The sequence below is a fragment of the Lissotriton vulgaris genome, chromosome 4_1 (assembly GCF_964263255.1).
Source record: "Lissotriton vulgaris chromosome 4_1, aLisVul1.2, whole genome shotgun sequence".
Lineage (NCBI taxonomy): Eukaryota > Metazoa > Chordata > Amphibia > Caudata > Salamandridae > Lissotriton > Lissotriton vulgaris.
The window spans coordinates 1,179,486,783-1,179,510,088 of NC_141691.1; positions in this window are offsets into that span (position 1 = coordinate 1,179,486,783).

The following is a 23,306-nucleotide window of genomic DNA, read 5'->3' on the forward strand; positions in this document are numbered from 1 at the left end:
ACCAACCCCCTACCAAAGGTCACGAACAGAGACAGCCTGGTTGGCCCTTTCAGCATTAGACCTCACAAGTCGACCCAGCCCACCACCCCATGAGTTGTCCCAACCCAAAACTCCACGCCACCATCCCTGAAAGACATGACCCACTGGCTGGATATCCTAGAAGACCAACTAGAAATTATATTCAGAGGCCTTGATGAAATCCTTTCCAACCTAGACAAGGTGAGAAAGCCCCAACATTCCCAACCAATGCCTTCCTATCTGGCTGAGTCTACCCCACTAAAGCCCCAGCTCGAGACTGCTCCTGCCCACAGGAACAGACTTCTGAAGCCAACTAAAACCGACGCTATGATCCATCCTCAATCTCTCGCAGGAATCAAAACCCCCACGTCTGAAGCTCAGAGCCACACTAACAAGGATGTGGAGACCCAAAAACAAAGACCTTCCAGAACGGAAGGAGCAATGTCCGCCAAAGAAGCTGCGGACCTGGCCTCCACTTATGACTACTCTTTCCCAATGCCCACTAACTCCAATATCCAAGTGATCGCGGGCTTTGGAAGAGACCTCCCTCTCGCGAAAACTTCAAGACCCACGCCCTTCCTCACCTCCATACCGAGGGCCCCATTGAGAAAGCATCTGAACAAAAATAATCCAGCGACTAACTGCATGCTCATTAACTGCAGATCCAAGCATACAACAGAATTAGCTGAAACCATCCTCTCTCAGGACCTTGACATTGCGTTCATCATGGAGACATGGCTAAATGAGACCTCCCCACCCAGTCTAGACATGCTGGTACCCCCAGGTTTCACCATCATCTATAAAGACAGAAAAGGTCAACGCGGGGTGGTTTAGCCATCATCTAAAAAGATGACATTGACATCCCTGTAACTGACCCATGCAAATATAGCTCTTTTGAATGTCTATCTGTCACCATCAAGACCAAGGATAACCACCCTTTAGCTGTTCACCTTCTCTATCACCCACCCGGCAATTCTCCCACTTTTGGCGAACACCTATCTGACCTGATTGCCCACTGCGCTCTCAAAGACACTAACTTCATAATCCTGGGTGATCTCAACTTACGCTGGAACGAAGCCAACAACACACTAATTCAATCTCTCTCAACAATCTCCTTTGTGATAATAATCTTTCCCAGCACTGCTCTGAAGAAACCCACAACAAAGGAGGGACTCTGGATGCCATCATTGCCCATCAAGACAAAATCACGATCGACAACATCCTCCCAGTGGACAGGTCAGATCATCACATGATTCTATTCCACATTAACCAAAGAGTCCTATCCCTGCCTCCTGCTCACGATCCCCCTAAATGGTCAAGAAATCTAAACCAGATCCCCTGGACATCATGGAGGAGAGACTCAAGTTGCTCCTACCTAATGACAAAGATCTCTCCCCAAACTACCTCACCTCGCTCTACAACGCGAATTTAGGATCTTTTCTTGACCAACTAGCACCCTTGATACTAAAAAAAAAGCAAGCTTCCCATCCAGATCCTGGTTCGACTCCGCAGAAAGACGTCGGAGGAGCTTGCCCACTACCTGCCATGGCCACAAACTCAGAGCTATTCGGAGGAAATACAATAATCACATCAAGGACAAAAAAATCTATGTTCTTCTGCTCTGCTCGCGAGAGCGCAAAAAACAGAACTAAGGAACTCTTCAGTATCATTAGACAGCAAACCTCCAAACCAGATACTTCTCTGGAGCAGGCATCTAAAGAACAATGCGACAACTTCGCCAGCTTCTTTGATGATAAGATCTCCAAGATCGAGCACTCTCTGGTCACCAACTGCTCCCCCCCACCCACAGCAGACATGGTGGGGTGCTTGGTAGCGCCCCCCCTTCCACTGCTAAACCCTGGTCACTCTTTCAGCCTATTCTAGAAGAAGAGATAGTCAAACTTATCGCCACCTCCAAACCTTCATCTCACACCCTTGACCCCCTTCCGGCTCAATTCACCAAAAAACTGAAACTCTCCCTTGCCCCACTGTGGTGCAGGATTATCAACAGCTCCCTAAAAACTGGAGTAGCCCCAGACTGTTTGAAAGTGGGACAAGTCACCCCACTACTAAAAAAAACCTTGCCTGCACAGAAATGACTTAAACAACTTCAGACCTGTCTTGAACCTACCTCTTCTCTCCAAAATCCTAGAAAGATGTGTTATCCACCAACTAACTCGGCACTTGGACAATACCAGCCTACTCGACTCACATCAATTGGGATTCAGGAAAGGGTGCAGCACAGAAACTGCAATCCTCAATGTAATTGATGACTTACACAAATCACTGGACTCAGACCATTGCTGCCTCATTCTCCTAAAGAGAGCGGCATTTGACACTGTCAATCACATTCTTCCCCTCAAAGCTCTGGAGGAAAGGGCTGGACTCTACGACGTGGTCCTCAACTGGTTCTCCTCATTCTTGCACAACCGCTCACAAAGAATCAAAATCAGAAGCTTTGAATCCGACCTCCACCCAGTCAAAAGGGGAGTACCCCAAGGCTCAGTACTCTCCCCCCTACTCTTCAACTTCTACATGGAACCCCTCACCACCCTTCTCAGAAAAGCTAACATGCCCTTTCACCTCTACGCTGATGATAGACAACTCTACCTAGAAATATCTTCTAAAGACATCCATAGACTAAATGAAAAACTAAAGGATGTCCAACGTTGGCTGTCAAGCAACCATTTAAAGCTTAACCTGGACAAAACTGAACTATTTCTTATCTCGAACAAAGAACAGAACCGACAAATGATCCAATGGCTAAAAGATATTGATGCACTCAATGGGAACCTCTCCTTGGCTGATTCCGTCAAATCATTAGGGATCACGCTTGACTCTAAATTTGACCTGACCAAACACATCAAGATCTCGGCAAAGAGTGCCTTCCTTAACTTGAAACTACTAAACAAAATTAAACCTTTCATTCCATCCAAAGATCTCAAATAAGCCACCCAATCATTGGTGTTGTCACGACTGGACTATGGAAATGCAATCCTCACGGGAATAGCCAAAACTCACCTTGCTCCTCTGAAAACAACCCTCAACGCGGCTGCCAGAATGGTCACTGGAATAAAGAAATTTGATCACATTTCTCCGGCACTAAAAGAACTCAAGTGGCTACCAATAGAAGTGCGGGCGAACTTTAGAACAGCCTGCCTCACTTACAAAGCCCTTCACAGGCAAACCTGAATATCTGGCGTCCAAACTCAGAAAAGCGGGTCAGAACAGGACTTTCAGAGGCTCGAACACCCTACTTCTTATCCCACTAAAAGCACGAAAACAAAAACCCGCGGTCAGGTCCTTTGCCGGAAATGCTCCCAAAATATGGAACTCTATCCCCCCCACATCAGAACTATTCCATCCTTCTCGAAATTCAAAAGCCAGCTCAAAATCCTTTTCCTTGACCGCTCCCTATCGAACAGATAGGAACTGCTTGGAGTGTTTAAAACGCCACAGCTCTCCTCGATGATGCGGTTTGTCAAAACCTGTTTTTGTAACTCCTCAGCACCCTCTCTACTACAACTCGTATCCTGAATGTTTTGCTGACTGCATTATATTTGCTTTCTTTTGCACTGCTTTCTACTTGTTATGAAGCGCTCCGATACCTTCCGGTCAGGCTAGCGCTATATAAAACTTCTTAAATAAATATATAATATGTGAGATCAGAAGCAGGGAGGACAAGTTATAGTAAAATCACTAACCTATAACTGTGTATTTGTGTTAAGGATTTATTTTTAACTAGCGGCCCGTCCCCACGTTGTCCGGGTATGACAGAAATGTCTGCAATTAGAAAGTGCCCCAGCGATATGTGCCTTTTGCAGTCCTGCCGTGCACATTGTGCCCCGGCTCTGCATCCGCTGATTAAGGCACCGACGTGTGTGTACCTGCTCTGAAGTTCTGGCCTCACAGTCTGCAAATGCGGCACAGCCGTCCTGCCGTGCTTATCGTGCCCGGGTGTCTTCTGTTTGGCCTCTTCACGCACTTTACGGCGCGTACTAAACAACACAGCGTGGTGCACTGAGACGCCACATGCCGCATCAACGTCATCCTATGGCGTACTCAGCCGCCACACATTTCAAACACAATAGAATGCTATTCTCACGCTCGACGGCGTATTCAGCCGCCACACATTTCCAACGCTATTCTCACGCTCCAAACATACGCACACGCCCACCTCAGAGCTGGTACTACTTCCTATGGCCTACTTTGTCCCACAACATGCTTTGTCCCTTCCAGAGTATATGTTGCTCTGGTGCATAGCCTAAGTCCTTCTGCTTTGCCTCACCTTTCCAAGGCTGTATGCGGTGTTCTGGTTGGCGCAGTGGTTCTGGAGCTTACCCGCCTCAAAGGTTTGGTCTCTCTCTTTATATTATTAGTATGGATTTCAAATCTTTTTCTTATTGAAGTGTTTGTAAGACACGAAATATGGACATAGTATTGAATTGAGGGGAACAGTCATTTAATGGGTTATAAGGGTTGACATGGGAACATCATCAGCTACTTTGAAGTAATAACATCTTGGGAATTATGGGATATGAAATGGCAGAAAAGAGCAATGGTATTAAAGCATAGTATAATGTGTCTTATACATTGGAAGGGGAAGTAGAATTTATAGGGGTAGTGATTCTGCCGATTTTTTGTAAAACTCCAGGGTAGCATTGAGTTGCAGGGGAAAATGAGAGGGTGAAGTGAAGGGGAAAGAGAGAGACAGCATGAAGAAAAAAAGAGCCTGAATATGGTGGAAGAGGAGGGGGGTGCAGGAGAGAGAAGAGTGTAGGTTTCCAGAGTGGGAGGTGTGGGAGGGGTTGGATATTGAATAGCAACTATGGGGAGGTTAAACTGGAGATGTAAGCATCCAAATTAGACCAGATCTTTTGTTTTTCGTTCCGTGAGGGTTTTAGGTAGGAGTTTAGCGAGTTGTCCACTCCCCTGGTAAATTGAACCCAATCCCATCATGCATGGACCGACAGTTTGGAGAGGTCTTTCTACTCGGGTAGGATGGCTTTAAAACTGATGGAGACAAGGATATCCCAAAGTATGCCTTCCTTTTTGTCTAGCCTAGAACCACCTGTGTCAGGGGAAACATGCCCAGAGCAATAGAGGCAAGGTAAGGTGACAAATTTATATGTAGAATTTGTAAAATAGTTTCACTGACTTCGGACCATATTCTTTAGAGAAGGTACAATTGAGTATCATATTGATAGAGCGCGTGGGACACTAGCTCAATTTTACCATACTCACCTGGGCCCATAAAACATTCACAAGTTGAACTAGCAGTCCTGCCTAACTAATTATTAATTCATCGCCTATCAGTGCCTGGAGGTCTTTTTAGGACTTATACCTGCAAACCATGACTTACCAATCCTTGTCACCTTTGTTATGAGGCCTAGGGATCGAAAAGGGAGTTAGAATAAACAGGCAATATTTAAACACATTTGCTTTTCCTGTAATAATCACAGACTCGGGGAAAGTTTTAAAAGGTTTATCTATGAAAGATTTTCTGAGTCAAAATGAAAAAGGTCACAATATTGTGACCATAAATTTTACAAGCATGCATATAACCAGTAGGACATAAAGTTTGTAAGAAATCACAGTAACACCTTTAAACATCGGCACCTGGGAAGGGTGAGAAAGGAAAATAGCACAAGGACATACCACATGAATTATATTTACCTAGAAGGGTGCAATGACCAATCCTGGCCATGGGCTGGAGCAAATATGGACCAGGCTACCGACTAATCAGGTGCCCCCGGGACAAGACAGGTGCAGATCAGGACAGGTGACCTCAGCTAAGTGCAACGCCAGCATCACACTGCTCTCTCTCGGGAAAGTCAATTAGTACCCCGACTGGGTAATCGATAATTTCCACCAACAACTCGATTCTTCTGACAGAGTGCTCCGCCAGCACCTCTGCTCTTTATCTCCTACAGCATGCATTGGGTCAGTGACAGGTCAGCTACTTGTCAAGTCGGAAAAGTTCTCTATCTAAACCTACCTTAGTTGTACCATTTCAAGGGCAATGTACCACCCCTAAATGTTGTAAATCTATGTGTATCCCTTCAGTGATTGGTCAGAAAGACGAGGCGAGGTCATCATACCATACTAAGATGAGGTAATTTCAATATTGGTTTCAATTGATTCTGGTTACCGTCCATAATTGATTTTCCTATGCACGTTTATTCCACCCAGCAATATTGGAACACATTTTTAATACATTGTATTTTGTAGCTTCCTCTCTAGAGGTCAGATGAGCAGGTTCTCAGGAACATTGTGGGTAAGAAGAGTGCTGGCTGGGGTTCAATACCAATGCTTCAGCGATTTCAGAGTTTGAGTGCACACACGCAACATTGTCCACAATGGAGTTTCATCAATATTCAGGCCCGAGTACTAGCTAACAGTAAACTCAAAGAGAAACATATTATAATACAAAAATAAATTAATGCACTGTATACCACTTATTTCTATTCTGACACCATTACTTTATTTTAACTTTTGCATCAATAGTTAAGCAGAACGAACAAGCTTAGTACAAGCTGCAGCATAAGAGTTAGCATGTGAGAATTTAAGCGGACATTTCTGGCACTAGTGCGCAGAACCGAGAATTTCCCTCCAATGCAGAAATACGTCACACCACGTAGATGTGGCGGACGCATGCGCAGTAAAGTTTCTGCGTTTTCGGTGGCCATATTAAGACACTCAGGTTAATGTTAGTAAAAGCACATTGTCAAGCTTCCCCTAGATACTAGAATGTCGTGAAATGCTAAGATTAGCAAACAAAACATGTTGGTTAATTAATTATGTGTTATTTCGAGAGGGCTGACTATAAGCAAGTTTCGGTATGTGTGAAACCTTGCTCCATCAATATCTTGTAGGTTACCTGACTCTTCTCCGTAGCTCCAGCAGGTATCAGATCCACTGAGCCCCAGGTTAAAAAGTTTAGCGGGAGTCCAGTGGGCCATATAAGTGGTCCAAGGTCTACATTGTATTAAGGATGGGGTAATCTTATTAGAAGTAAAGTTATTCAAGATGGAGGGCCATTTAGGAGTCATATTCTTGGAATTGTTTGTAGCTTCCAAGAGCACTTCTCATTTGTTCTGTAGCGATTTAGTTAAACAGGAGATTGAGGGGGGGGGAATAGAGTAAAGTTTGGAGGCTAAGGGCCATATGTATCAAGGCTTTTGTGATTCGCAAAGGCCGAAATTCGCAGAATTTCGGCCTTAGCGAATCGCAAAAGGCCTTTTTAGCATTTTGCAATGTATCAAAAAATAGCATCATAAGGAATCGCAAAAATGTGCGATTCCTTATTTTGCTATAGCATTTAAGGAATCGCAATTTTGCAATTCCTTAAATGCTATGTAAGAAGCATTTTAAAAATGCAAATTCAGGTTTAGGAATCGCAAATTACCACCAACCTGTAGTTGATGGTGATTTGCGATTTCTTGTAAATATGCACAATTGTGCATTTGTGAGGGTGGCATATGACGCACATACATGCCCTTAGGGCATGTGTGTGCGCCATATGCGCACACATGTCAAGTTCAAGTTCAAAAGACCTTTATTCGAATTTCATAAAATTCATAAAAGTACCGAACACAGCAAAAACACACATATACATGTAATACAAACAATTATATAAATAGCATTCCATGATAACAAAGTAATTCATACAGTGATTGAGCAGTAAATTTCATTTTCTTATAAATTTTTTTAACAGTAGTATCATTGTGACTAGTTTCTGATTTCAGGGACTTTCCATTGTCTTGCGTGCACGTATGGCTAGTCTTAAAAAAGTGCTAGTGCGAAAGGTCAGTTCATCGGTATCCAGGGTAAGCAGCAACATATAAGATTCTTGGAGTGTGAGAGGTCTATGTTTTCTAAAATATGGGGTTAAAAACCATTTAATATATCTCACATAAAATTTACAGAAAAATAGAAAGTGCAGGTCATCTTGAGTGCTTATGCCATCGCAAGGGCATGGAGTAAGGTCTGTACTATGTCGGTACCCCAAAGGAAAAGACAGCAAAAATTTCACAGTTCCAGCCCTTAAACGAAACAATAAAGATCGCTCCCAGTTTGACATAGGAAGGGAAAGGTAGGGCGGCAGAATTTGCATACAGAGACCATTTCCTATGTATTTCTTGACCCTTGATTTCTGAGATTCTCTTCCTATGCGCCCATTGCGATAAAGTGCATAAAGTGCTTTTTGTACCTCGAATTTATCCTTTAGTTCAATTGCCATTGTGTCAGTGAACAAAATGCCTCTACCAATTTCATTAAGTGATTTAAGAACTTCTTTAAACCAGGGAATCTGCATACCATATTCACAATTTAGGCAGTCCTTGATGATATTTTGTGTAAGGACAGCAGCATCATTCCTCCAGATTCTAATCCAGAAGAGAGCTGGTCTTGCTTTGATAAAATCACTTATATAGGGGAGGTTAAGTTCATTATGGCAAATAAAATCAGCAGAGGAAATCGGTGCACCCAGCACTTTTCTACAGAAACGATTTTCCTCTCTTTGGATACAGATGCTACTATCCGATCCCCAAACTTCAGCTCCATACGTAGCGACAGGAGAACACTGTAATTAAAAAATCTTAACAATAGCCTTTGAGGCACCAATTTTCTTTGGGCGGGGGAGACTCAGAACAGAATTGTTGGCTTTCGAGAACTTGCTCGTGGCGTGGGCCAAATGCCCACTCCACGAGCTGTTCACAGCGAAAACCAACCCCAAATAAGGAAACTTATGAACAGATTCTAGTTTATCTGTTCCAATTCGAATTGTACTGAGTTTCCTTTTGCCCGGCCCACAGGACATAATAAAAGACTTTTTAAAATTAACTTTCAGGTCCAGTCCCTCCATAAAATTTACAAAACTATGTACAAGCAGACGTAGAGCGTTAGGTGTGCGTGCCATAAGGACAGCATTGTCTGCATATAAAAGCACAGGTAGGGGATTGCCTAGAATTGTTGGGACATCAGGGGTGGCTTTCTTTAGACAATTGGACAGGCCGTTGATGTAAATGATAAACAACAGGGGTGCTAAAACGCACCCCTGTCTCACCCCCTCCCTATCTCAATAGCTCCCGATACCTCTCCGCCCATCCCGATACGTACCCGTGCTTTCAGGTCAGTATGGAGATAGGCTAAAAATCTAACGAGAGTGGCATCAAGGCCATTGGACAGGAGGATTGACCAAAGCTTAGATCTGTTCACAAGATCAAATGCGGATGAGAGATCCATAAAAGCTAGGTAGGCAGGGGATGAGCGGGCAATGCAATATTTGTCGATTATCAATTTGAGATTTAAACATTGCTCCACTGTTCCTACCCCGCTCCTGAACCCCATCTGACAGGGATCTAAAAAGTCAGTATCAGCCGCCCATTCCAATACCCTATTATAAATTATACGTCCTAGTATTTTTAAAGTATTATCCAGAAGGGAAATGGGACGATAATTTGCTGGGTCTGATCTGTCTCCCTTTTTGTAAATAGGAACGATGATACTAGTAGCCCAGGTGACAGGCATGGCTACTTTTGGGAGACTGTTAAAGATGTTAAGGAGTATTGGTGACCATAGCTCGGCATTGTGTTTGATAATATCGATAGGAAGACCGTCTGGTCCGGGTGCCTTGTTACCTAGGCTCTCTTTTATGGCTTTCCTAACTTCTTGATCCAAAATCTGTAAACCCTCTGATTGACCTGTATTAGGGAGAGATTGCTCATCAGAGGGGGCAGCATAAATTTTAGAAAAATGGGTCTCCCAGGCTGCACTTGTTATATTGCAGCTGATTTGTGTAAGCTCTTTGCCCATTTCCCTCGTTCTCCTGACAGCCGACCAAAATGGGCCGCTGCCACCCAGGTTGGCGCTAATAACCAGCTTTTCCCAGTGTTCGGAGAGCAAGTTTGCCTTCCTTTCCGATATTTTATCTTTGTAGTTTTTCCTGGCGGCTCGAACTACATCTTTGCACCTAGGTTTGGCAGAGAGGGCCTTTCTTAATTCTCTGTTGGCCAGGGAGCAAGATGAATCAAACCACCGTGGCTCTTTGCATTCATTAGGAAGTGGGACTGACAGGAGGGTTTTAATATTTGAGCATGAAGCTTCAAAGTCTACAATCAATTTTTTGTTATTTGTACTTGGGGACGAAAGAGATTTCAACAAATCGGGATATGTCTCCTGAACAGTATCTATAATTTGCGATTTCTTGTAAATATGTACAATTGTGCATTTGTGAGGGTGGCATATGACGCACATACATGCCCTTAGGGCATGTATGTGCGCCATATGCGCACACATGTCATTTTCAGGGGTGCAGCAGGGTGTTCTTGAGACACCCCCTGCACCCTTGAAAATTCACACAATTTGCGATTAGCAAATTTCCCATTCATTTTTATGGGCCTCCTGGCCCATAGAATTGAATGGGAAGTATTCATTATTTGCGAATTCGCAATTTGCGAATTCGCAAATAATGAATATTAAGGAATCGCTAAAATTCCTAGATTACCTACATACATACCGTTTTGCGAATTCCAAATAGCGATTCCTTAAGATTCGCTATTTTAAATTCGCAAAATGGAAGTATGATACATATGGCCCTAAGTGCCCCCCGTTAGCTAGTGATTTCATAGAGTTAGGGCGGTCAGGAGATCTCTGGGTTTTATGTCTGGAAATTATGTCTTTAGATTTTAGAAAGTAGTACAGGTCTATGTCCTCAAGATCAACTTTAAATTGGAGGTGAGAAAAGGGTAATGGAATGGAGGGAGAACCCGGATCACCTACTAACAGCATGTCTTTTTGTGCCCTTACTCCTAGGAAAGGCATCTTGCCCTCAACTTTCAGGGGCTGTGTTGTGCTGTAAAGAATGATTGAGAAGTGTTACATTTTTATTTGTTATGTGGTAATGAGCAAAATAAGGGAACGTGGCCATGCGAGATTGGTTTAAATGCAAGCCAGGAGGGAGAGGCAGCATTGGGTATGGAGAATTACGAACATCCTTGTCTTGCTAAGTATTTTGGTATCTCCTCTATTCTGAGAGGTTTAGCCCTCCAAGTTTCTTTGCAAGCCTTAGGACCAGATGTATGAAGAAACGGTTTTGCAATTCCCTGATTGCAAATTCTTGCGATTCACATTTCGAAACAGGCAAAAGGACATGTATGAGAGTGTGTTGAACACTTTCTGCGATTCCCAGTGGGTCGCAAAGGACCCACCGCATAAATATTAATGAGGTAGGTTGCAATTTGTGACCCATTACGAATTGCAAAAATCACAGTAATGTTGGCCTGCAGAGGTCAGCAGACCATAATTTCTATTATTTCTTTTATATAAAGCAAACCTTTTTTTGTAAAGCAGCCCATTTTTCTTAAAGGAAAACAAGCTGCTTTACAAAAAAAAAAATGAAAAGTTTTCCCTTCATTTTTTAACAGCAGGCAGTGGTCCGTGGGATTACTGCCGCTCTAAAAACACGTTTTTGCATACATTCACAAAGCGGAAGGGGTCCCTTGGGGCCCCCTTCCTGTTTCTGAATTGGTTACCACCACCTTGAAGTTGATAGTAAAATGCAAATGTTTTGAGACCGCATTCACGGTCACAAAACATTCATACATACTGATACGATTCGGTATTTGGATGGTACGCCCCAACACACCCCTTCTAAATATTAAATCGCAAACCAATTTTGCGATTCGGTAACAGGTTACCAAATAATAAAATAGGGTTTGATACATGGGAAAAGCATTTTTTGTGTTTGCAAATGGATCGATTGTGCGAATCGGTCTGTTTACGAATGCAAAATTGCTTGATACGCATGGCCCTTAGTTTCTTAAGTGCAATTCTTGGTTTCTTAGATTTGCAAAGAAACTCAGTGAGTATTATTTCTAGTCTGGCAAAGAAGGTGTCTGAAATTTGATAAGGGGACTGATCATCATGTTGATGTTTTCTATGCGACCCCCACCAGGTGATGGATCTAGGGGACCCTTTTCTAGTGTGTCTTTAATTTTATTTAGGTCGTTTTTTTGGTATAATCAACAGATTCCCAAGTATTTAATTTTTTCTGGGACCCATTTGAGGCCATATTCCCAAATGACAGCTGTTGCAGTGGACGTTCAGGGGTAGGACCTCAGTTTTGTCCCTATAGAGGGAGTAACCAGAGACACGCATAAATATTGATGGTTGACATTATGTTAGATAGGGTCAAATCTGCTTGAGAAGCGATAGAAGGATGTCATCTGCATAAGCCACCACTTATTGTGGGCCTGCAGAAAAGGGAGTTCCTGGAATAAAGGGGTTCTCTTTCATTTTTATGAGAAGTGGTTTCAAGGTTAATAGAGACAGTAGCCAAAAAAGGGGTAAATCTTGTCTGGTGCCTAGGTGTAGGTTGAAGGTATTAGACAATGTACTGTTAATGTTTATTCTAGCCTTGAGTTTCTTGTAGAGGTCCATGACCATTTAGGAGAAATTAGGGTCTGGGTTAAATGAGGTCAGAGTGTCAGTAGGAGAGGTCTTGAGACCTTATCAAGGACCTTTTCCACATCTAATGCCATCACGTAGGTGGGGCTGTTGAGAAGATGGTCTTTTTCTATGACATGACTAAAGATTCTAATATTATCCGCGCTGAATCTGCCTTTGAAAAAAACGGATTGTGAGGTTTGAATAAATGTTTTAAGGACAATATCCAGCCTAAGTGTGAGGATTTTCACGTAGATTTTGCAGTCACTGTTTATTATAGAAATGGGGCTGTAGCTCTGGTGGTTGGAGGGGTTTTTGCCTTCTTTAAGAATGACAATAATAGTGGCTTCTGTCACCCTGCCTGTGATTTTACAACTGGAGGAAAATATCCAATGGGATGGTGATAAGGGTCGGTCCCCAAGTTTTATAAAAGGAGGCTGGGAACCGTCCGGGCCCAAAGCCTTCCTGGCAAGGTGTATATTGATTGAAATTTCAATTTAATTTCATGTTATGGGTTTTTCAGGGAGGGATTCATTTTGTTGTCTATTTTGGTGATGAATATCTTGTTGAGGTATGCTAGGCAAGCCTCGCAAGGAGTGCTGTTACTTTTAGTGTACAAGGTGTGATGAATGTTTTCAAAGGTTGCGAGGATATCCTTCTCTCAGGTGGAGATTGTGCTGTGTTCATTGGTAATGGAGGTTTTCCTGGGTATACAATAATTTAGTTTGGGATAAGAGTTAGATTCCTCCTGGCTTTATTATGACCACAAAAGGAGATACTTTTGTGCCTTTGGACAATTAAGCGTGCTTTATTGCTTAAGATCCTACTTTATTTTAATTTTGTTAAGTGGTTTAAGTGTGTTTATTCTCTGGTTTGTTTAAGATTCTTTTTAAGCAATTTTATTTGTCGTTCCAGGTTATCTGGAGAGCGGTTATCTTGTTTGTAATTCCATGACATAAATTTGATTATGTGACTGCAGACAGTGCATTAGAGGGCATACCACACAATTTAGGCGTTCAGACCCCAGTGTCTGTTTGTTGTTATGAAGTGGTTAATTTCCAGGCTAATCTGATACTGAAATTAGTTTGATGGTGAGGTTGGAGGTGATCGGGATATGAGACTCATCCATTAGTATATAGTCTATGCAAGAAAAAGAGTTCTGGTGGTGAGAGAAGAACAGGAAGTATTTGCCAGTAAGATTGAGAAGCCTCCATACATCTTTCAGTTTGTTTTCATTACATAGATTTAGCATTTGCTTATGAGACTTATTTGGTCTGAATGGGCAGGAGGAGTTTCAATCAAGGACACAATCGAATGGGGGATTAAAATCCCCACCCATGATGATTCTACTGGGTAGGGACACAAGTGACAGTTTATTATTTAGTTGCGACCGAAATGCAGGAAGGGCGCCCATTATATTTTTGAAGTTTAGAAATAAGCCATTTGCCTTCAGGGCCTGCTTTTGAGGAATTTATTCTAAGGCCAGAAGAGTTGGAGGTAAGTTTAATGAGGCCCTTTTTATTTTTGAAGATTGGGGCACAGGAATGATCACTGTCCCAAAGTTTCTTTAGAAGGACTACTTCTTTCAGAGCCACTTTCATTTCTTGTAGAAGTATCAGGTCCCCTCTGAGTTTATGTATGTCGTATGAGACTAGCTGATGTCTCGTCTGGTGATATAGTACCTTAACTTTAAGGGTATAAAGATATAATTATCTTTATGTTATGTATAATCATGATCTAATCGTTCCTTAAATGAACACCGTAGCAAGTTCAGGGTGTGTTGTAGGCGGTGCCAGCCAAAGGGTTGGGGGATGGAGGTGGGTGAGGGGGGAGGGGAAGGGACGGGAGAAAAGGGAGGGAGGTACAGATTAGAATGGGGAGACAGTAGAGAAAAATGAGAGAGAAAAAAGATATATATATAAGAAAACATTGAGAAAAGTAAGATTCAACTTCCAATGTACCCATGATGGTACAGAAACAGTCCCATATGGAGGAAAGGCGGAGGGATAGAGCCTAGACATACAATGCTAGAGGCAAAACCCCTTAAACTGGTCTATTGAGGAGTGATATTGGCTCAGGACTTAACCTGAGGGTGGAGTAAAATCAGGATAAGATGTGGTAAAGGATAGCACATGTCATGTAAGCAAGGGGGTCAAATCACACATCTAAGTTAGCTATCAAAATAGAACATTAAATAGAACAACATGTACTATGGCAAAAAGACACTGTGAATTAAAGCAGTTCTTTGAAATCAAGACATAGTGCAAGGTAACCTATGCATGCAAAGTTTTAGGGGTGTACGGTTGTTAGTTGGTGGGTAAAATATTAACTAAAGCATGTGCAGGGTGATTAGTGATTACAATCAACTTGGCTAATAAAGCATGTAGAGTTATCACGGTTGCCATAATGTTAAAGTCTTTGGTGAAGCTTAAGCCCATGTCTTGAGGAATCCATTTTTACACAAAGGCAGCGCAAGAGGGAGAGCGAACCTCCAGTCCTTCCGGGAGCTGAAAAATGTGCAGGTTGCCCCGTCTCTGTCTGTCTTCTAAGTCTGCGAGGTTCCTTCCAACCTAGCCAGCCTAGTGTTTGTGATTGCCAGTATCTTAAATCAGCCCTGTTTATGATCTTTCATTGTATGACACTCTACTCTGCGACACTCTCAACACTGTATTTCACTCTATGCCACTCCATTCCACAACTGTGTACTCCTCTCTCTATGCCACTGTATTTAATGCCACTCGACTCTAACACAGGCTGCGGAATGCCACTCTATGACACATTACTCCTCTCTAATATACAACACACCTCTCTACTGTATGCCACTGCAGTCCACTCCACTCTATTGTATGAGATGTCACTCCACTGTATGGCATGTTACTCAAAGTTACAACTCTCCACTGAATGACACCACACTCCACTCTATGTCATGCCACTTCACTCTACAACACACCACTCCATTCTGCGACAGGCCATTCCACTCCATGATGTGCCACTCTACTCTATGCCACTCTACTTTAAGACACTCTATGACAGTCCTTTCCATGGCACACCACACAATGTCACTCTACTCCATGACAGTCTTCAACATGACACTGTACTTCACTTCACTTTATGCCACTTCACTCTACACCACTCCACTGTACCCTATAACACTCTTGACTTTATGTCAGTCCACTCTATGTCACACCATGACACATAGCACTCTAGGACACAACACTCTACACCACGACACTCTACGCAGCGTCACATACACCACAAAACTGTATGCTACAATATTCTACGACAAGACACTCTACAGCAATCCACTCAATGTTACTCCACTCAATGTCACTCCACTCTGCTGTACTTTACAACATTATTCTCCACTGTACAATACTCTAAAAACCCTCCAGTCTACAATACTCCACTCTACTCCATTCTATACCAGTCCACAACACTCTACTTTACACCACTCTAAAACATTCTACGACACTCTACGCAACTCCTTCTACACCACTCCACGCCACTTTACTCCACTTTACTCTGTGACACATTACTTCACTCTACTTCACTGTAGTCCACTTCTCCATTTGTACGCCAATCCACTTTAAACCACTCCATTTTATGATTCCTTATGCTACTCTACTGTACAACACTCTTCTCCACTCTACGTAATTTCACTCTACAACACTACTACAGTTTATGCCACTTCACTCTACTCCACTCCACCACACTCAATGAAAGTGCACTCTACAAGACTACCCTCTACGACACTCTAAAGTTTGACACTACACCCTTGGCTCTCTCATCTACGTTACTCCACAAAACTCCACTCTATGCCACTCTACGACACTCTACTCGACGCCACTCCACTCTATAACCGGGTTCAACACTTGACTGTATGAAACTTCACTCCAATCTACGCTAATCTACGACATGCCACTCCACTCTACTCCACTCTGCTTTAAGCCACTCTACCCTACACCATTCCAGCCTACACCACTTTACTCTACTCTGTGCCACTCAACCCTACAACACTGTACTCAATAACATCCCACTCAACAACACTCCACTCATCAACATTCCAGTAGGACAAAAGTCCACTGGGCGACACTCCACTGTAAGCCTTCCCTTGTATGCCATTGCACTCTACTCCACCCCAATGCTCTCCACTCTCTGACACTATACAATACTCTAAATAAAATCAGATGTTACTTTAGTAGTGTATTATTAACTTACCATTTACGATGAAAGCATCATAAAGCACATGTTCAACTTACCTTACTTTCACCAGTTAGCTCTATATTATTTACAATGTTATATTTCTGATACCTGAAAACATATGGTTAATATTGCTTCAATCTTTTTCTCTTTTGAGGCATTTGGTTAGTTCTTAAAAGAACAATTTCTTTTGAGTGATTTTTTACTAGAACATTATTTCACAGGTCAACATGACCAAACAAATCAATAGTCTCAACAAGAGACAGGAGCAAAAGAAAACGTTTGGAAAAAACTAATGGTTTTGAGAAGGACACTGACCAGCTCCACACTTATTGTCATGTCCCTCCCTCCCACAATAATAGCAGTATGGCAGAGGAGAAAGTATGTTGCAGTACTGCCATACTGTTCGATAATTTCTCATTTTCTGCCTCAATAATTGGAATGGCACCACAGTAACATGAGCAAATACTGATGAACGGCCAGATGCAAAAGCTGATGGTGGAGGGGCAGATGTGGATGAAGAAGTCGAAGTTACTTCTGGAGAGACAGATGCAGCAAGTGATGGCAGAGGTGCCGACAATGCAGAAGAAGTTGGCGGTATCTCAGCAGTAGAAGATGTGCCCACAGCTAATCTTTCTGCTTCCGACTCTTCAATCTCTTCCTTCTGATGCCTTCTTTCAGCACGTGCCAACCAGTTTGAATTAATTGCCTCAGGTGGTTCCTCATTCTCGTAGTCCCAAATGAGTACTGCACGGGAATGTGTTGCAGAGATTGCAGGATACCAGTTGAGCATTGACCTTTTGCCCTCCTGGAGGCACAATCAACTTCTTCTGCTTCTTCCTCTGCTGGCCCCCTTATTCCTCTTGCTGCAAGTGCACTCTTGTTCCTCCTGATGCAAAACCCGAGGATCTAGTTCTTCAGTCCGTAAACATCTTGTACAGTCACAAAATGACTTCAGAAATAAAAGTATGTGCTCTTTCGAGCACAACATTCATCTTGGTTGAAATCAAATAGATTTGTTTACTACAATTTACAGAGTTCTAAGGCAATAAAAAATGCTGTTTTACAAAAGCTAAAGTACCTCAGTAGTATTTTGATACATTTATGGCACACGTAAAGTTCACAAACAAGACCCGCAGTTACAATACTATCACATATATCATTAAAAAGCACAATTAGCCTTGAAACCCTGGATCCATATTTTGAATAAAAAAATCATACAGTGGAGTAAATATATATTTAAAATCCTGGAAACAGATCTCCCCTTTTGTTGTTACTCAGGGAGACACAAGAAAGATACAAATTGGCTTTTCAAACATTTATTGGGACTGTTGTAACCTTGTGTAAAAGGCGTTGTAGCAAGCTGACTTTTTATGCAGTGGGCAAATGTAGGGGCACCCTATGCAAAAAGTCCAGAAAAGCCTTATTGGTTTACAGTGTCCTACTTTAATTATCCCAAGTGCTCTATTTGTGGCAGTGTGGTTGAGCAGCTTAGGCTTATCAGTGGGGAGTGTTAAGCATTTGCTGTAGACACTGAGTCAATAAATGAGACAAGGATAGAAGAAGAAATGCGAGACCAATTTATAAAAATAACACATTTTTTTATATGAATTTAGAAACCATAGTCTTAAGACTCATGTAAGCACTTTCAGAGTTATTGAATTTATAGGAAAACAACAAAAATGTTTGAATAACGTTTTATGCCGAATGAGCCTCAAACGTAGTAATGTTATCCTATGGGAGAAAAACCATATACAGCAAACATATACTAGCAGTCGGTGTTCGGAGGTACCCTTTAGGACTTAAGGTGTTCATGGGCCAAGGTAAAAAAACACAAGCAGGGTGGGTTTAGCTGACCTGGGATTCTTTTATAGGCACTTAATCCATGAGCCCATCAATGATCTTACCAGGGGCAGAGGTAGAGCCAATGACATGTCTACTGGTTTTGAGGTTGCCACATCTGATCGATTTCAACTTTTGAGTGGCCTAGACTCTAATGCTTGACTGGAATCTGACCTGTTCTATTCCCTACCTGGGGTAGTAGCCTCTCTTCCTGGTGGTTGGGCGGAGGTTGAAACAACTGCGAACGTACGTGAGTGCGGCAATTCCAGTTCTACTTTCAGTTTTGGGGTTTCAATAGACGGCTGCAGTGATGGTATGTTGGCAGTAAGCATGGGCCAATTTTGCGAATCTGGCGTTCGCGAATTTTGCGAATTTGCGAACTCGCAATCCGCAAAATCCGCGAATTCTCGCGAATTTGCGGATTTTTTTTGTGTTCGCAAGGATTTCTGCCAGTTCGCAAGGATTTCTGACAGTTCGCGAGGGTTTTGTAACAGTTCGCAATTGCGAACTTACATGTCGGCTCGCAACGGTCACGATTATGTTGTTTCTACATCTGGTTCATCATCACAGGTTCCCAGCACCCTCTGTTTCACCCCGCCACCCTCTGTTTCACCCATGCCACCCTCTGGTACATCGATGCCTTATGCCACCCTCTGGTTCATCATCACTGTAGATTATGGGGGGAAAAAGAAAGCACACCTGCCTGCTTCAACTGACATGAATTAATTTGGGGTTGATTTATTAATGTGTCACTGTTTTAAAATTCCAGTCTGGCACCTGCTTCCTTATCTGTAATTTGCTTTCTGTTGCAGTGCAATTTTTTTTTCCAGGACCTTTGTGGCCTACTTGTAGCTATTCTATGAGCCTGCTGTGAGGGTCAGAGAAGGGTCATTCAATTGTTGCAACTAGCAACTGAACTCTGGAGGGGCCCTTGTCAGGAAGCACTACAGGGAACGGTTACTAATGATGAGTTTGAACTTTTGAACCTGCTTTCACTTTTGCAAAACTCGTTTTTCTGCAGAACAGCATTACAGCAACTGTAATGCCCCACCAAGTTTATATGAGAAAGTTGATTTCTAATCCAAAAGTTATCCAAAGAAAATCAAAAGGCCTTAAATCCAAAAAAGTGCAGGCAAATGTCAACCTGAGGAGTTATTCTGATAAAAATCATCATTTTCAGAAGGTCTATGCTGCTTGCTAGTAGATTTCTTGTGCAGAATTGCAATTTTTGTAATTTCGCGAATGCGAGATTGTTGCTGCCCGCCGCACTTACATGTTCGCAATTGCGAACTTACACCGTAAAGAAAAAAAATCCACTGCGTGCAAATTTGCGGATTTTGCGGTAAATTCGCGAATCTCGCGGATTGCGAATTTACCGAAAATCCGCAAAATCCGCGAGCGTAACGGATTTTCCGTCCATGCTTAGTTGGCAGGTGAAGGGCAGAGGGTAATCCCTTCCCCATGAACACATTGCCTAAGATTAACATATTAAGCCCATCCACCCTCATGCTTGATGAAGCCACAAGGCTCCCGACATGTTTAATTGCTAGCTGGAATGTTGCAGGTTTAGCATCAAAGGATGATTCACAGGGTTGGTTCGAGTTTGTCAATGCTTTTGATATAATTTGTTTCCAGTAAACATGGTGCAAAGGCTCAACTAGCTACAATGGTTTTGTTTCATACCAACTACCCGCTATAGCCTCCCCTTTCGGCAGAGCTAAGGGAGGGCTCCTGGTACTGATCACTGTAAAACTCCCTATTATTGTGAAAAAACACGTACTGGTTGGGGCTCATTCCCAGATCTTATGGCTTTATCAGGTGCATGGTAGAAATATTTTTTTAATTAATTTTTATAATAATATTTTCGATAGTACAAGGCATCTGGTGGTAACTGCCCTAGAGAGTGCCCTGGATGACATAATTGTGGGATCTAATGTCGCTTTTGATTTTATTTGGGCAGGGGATTTTAATACTGTTGCTTGTCCCCTCTCCAACCATAGGGTCTGTGGGATTACTAACCACTTTGGGGATGTTGACCTTCATTTCCCACATAATCACTATGGGAAGTCCTTGAATAAACTCTTGGCCTCCTATGATATGGAAATACTGGTCAATGCAAAGAACGACTCCGGTGATACAATTCCCACGTTTACGGGTAGGAACACAAATACTGTAATTGATTTTATTTGCATGTCCTCTAACCTTATCCCATGGTGTAAGGCCCCTAAGGTCGTGGATAATATACTTAGCTATCATAATTGCATTACTATAGAGGCCACCCTATGGAAAGAAAAACTTGTACCTAATACAGGTGTCATTGTTAATATTGAACCACACAGACCGAATGGCAAAAGAATCAGATGGAAAGGGGACAACGCTGAAATGATGTCCAATTCAATTGTAAAAAGCTGTTTAGTAGAAATCATTGCTATCCTTGAGAGTATTGAGGTTACTATTGATACTGTCCATAATTTCATTAATATCAACCTTATCATTGACAGTAAATTTACCATATCTGCCAAGGGCAAACCAGTCCACCCAAGGGGGTGGTTCGATCATACATGCACAACCTCGTTAAAGGAACTAAAAGTGGTACTGGCAGCTAAACCTAGAGTCACAAGTGAGGTTACCCAGCATAGACATACTTACCAGGCGGCTGTAAAGCGCAGGAAGATTGAGTTACAGCAAGAGACCTGGGATAAACTAACACAGGCTGCTGAAACCTCTAACTGCTCTTTATTTTGGGCCACAGTTAACTGTCCGTTTCTTAAAGTAGATAAGGTGCCAGAATTAACATCTAACATTCACATGGAAACCTGGGTGACCCACTTTTCAACTATATTTGACTCGGACAGACCGTTGGGTGGTCATGATGGTTGTTGGCCTATTGTCCTGTTGAATATTACCACCGCTGAGGTCTTAGAAAGTGTCAGTTTCAGTAAGGGGGGAAGGCCCAGGGCCCCAATGGGGTTCCCATCGACGTGTATAAATTAGTCCTTGAGCTATGGGGCCCAATGTTAACTAACGTTTTTAACGCTGCTGTATGTAACGGTGTTCCTCCAACGTGGGAGGAATCTATCATAATACCAATTTACAAGAAAGGAGATAGGGGGATGTGAAGAATTATCACCCCATCTCCTTGTTAGATTCCTCGGTGAAAATAATGAGTAGGGTGCTATTAATTAGGTTGGAAGAATGGGTTGAATCTAAAGGCATTCTGGCCAACAGCCAATATGGCTTCAGAAAGGGGCGAGGGACCATAGAACAATGTCTAAATCTGGAACTTCTGATAGGAAAGTATACTCAGGCTATGATGGGCTCTCTTTATCTCTGCTTCGCAGATTTGAGCAGTGCCTTCGATATAGTGGACCATGCCATCCTCTGGGTCAAATTGATAGAAGTGGGGCCACCCGAGGTCTATTTTCTGGCCCGACTTTATGTCAATCTGCGCACCAGTTTACGATATGGTCCCAGTGGGGAGTGTACCACTAAGTTCAAGATCGGGCGAGGTATAAGGCAAGGGTGTGTCCTAGCCCCCCTTGCTTTTTACACTTTTCATTAATGAAGTTGATATTGTTTTAAAAACGATAGTGGTAGATGCCCCAAAAGTTAATGACCTCGACGTCCCGGTATTACTTTACGCGGACGACGCCGTGTTATTGTCCGGGACCCCCGTAGGCCTTCAACGTTTGATGGATAGGTTCTCGCTTTTTATCAGGGACAGAAAACTGTTGATTAACAAGTCCAAAACCTATACCATGGAATGTGGAACAGGGCGTGGGAAACCCCATTCATACTTTATTGATGGACATAAGGTCCAACAAGTGGACAACTTCTGCTATCTTGGCATTACATTCTCTAAGAACTGTAGCTGGGCCAGTGAGCTTAATAACGTTCGGGCCAAAATGGTGAAAAGTGCCCACGGGGTGTTTAAATTTGCCACCAAATTAGGGGACAAACGGGTTAAAGACATGCTAAAGATCTATCAATCGAGATGTCTCTCCATTGCCCTCTATGGTGCCGGGGCCTGGGGATTTGCCTCGGCTGGGAGCTTACAAGTAGAGGAAAATCACTTTTTAAAGAGACTCTTGTGCCTACCCAAATCAGCTTCTAACGACTTAGCCCACAGAGAGCTTGGAATTCAATATCTGTCCAACCTGATTGCCTTAAGAACGTTAATGTTATGGCGCGCGATCTGGATGAAAGAGGAGACATCCCTAAATAGAGCCATTATCAGCGATTGGCTCTCTGTTGACAACCATCTAAAGATTCCATGGATTAAATTTATAATTAACAGCTATCGAGAGATCTATGGCTTTAATATAATAGTGGATAGATATGCTGCCTCAGGTTTCTCCAAAACTGAAATGAAGAATGCCTTCCTGATTTACAATTCAGAGAGGCGGATAAGCAATAGTGGCAATCTTTCCACCTGTGTGTTCCATGGTAGATTCAACGAGAGTGTGGGTTACCAATCATACCTGAGCCAAGTAACTAGAACGTCTCATCGGTTTGTCTTAACTAGGTTGAGGTTTGGGATCGTGCACCATTTGGTGGCCTTCACTTCAAACAATAAGCACCCGGCTGGTCCGTGCCCTTGCGACAACACTACTGCACAAAGCACCCTGCACTTTTTATTGCTATGTAAACTTTATGGAAATTTTCGCATAGCTTTTTTAAAAACCATATTTGTCAAGTCTGGTGTTAGTACTGTACATGATTCTATGAAGCTGCTTTTTAACATGTACCACCCTGATGTTTGTTTTTTTACTGCCACATTCCTTCTCAAAGCAATTAAG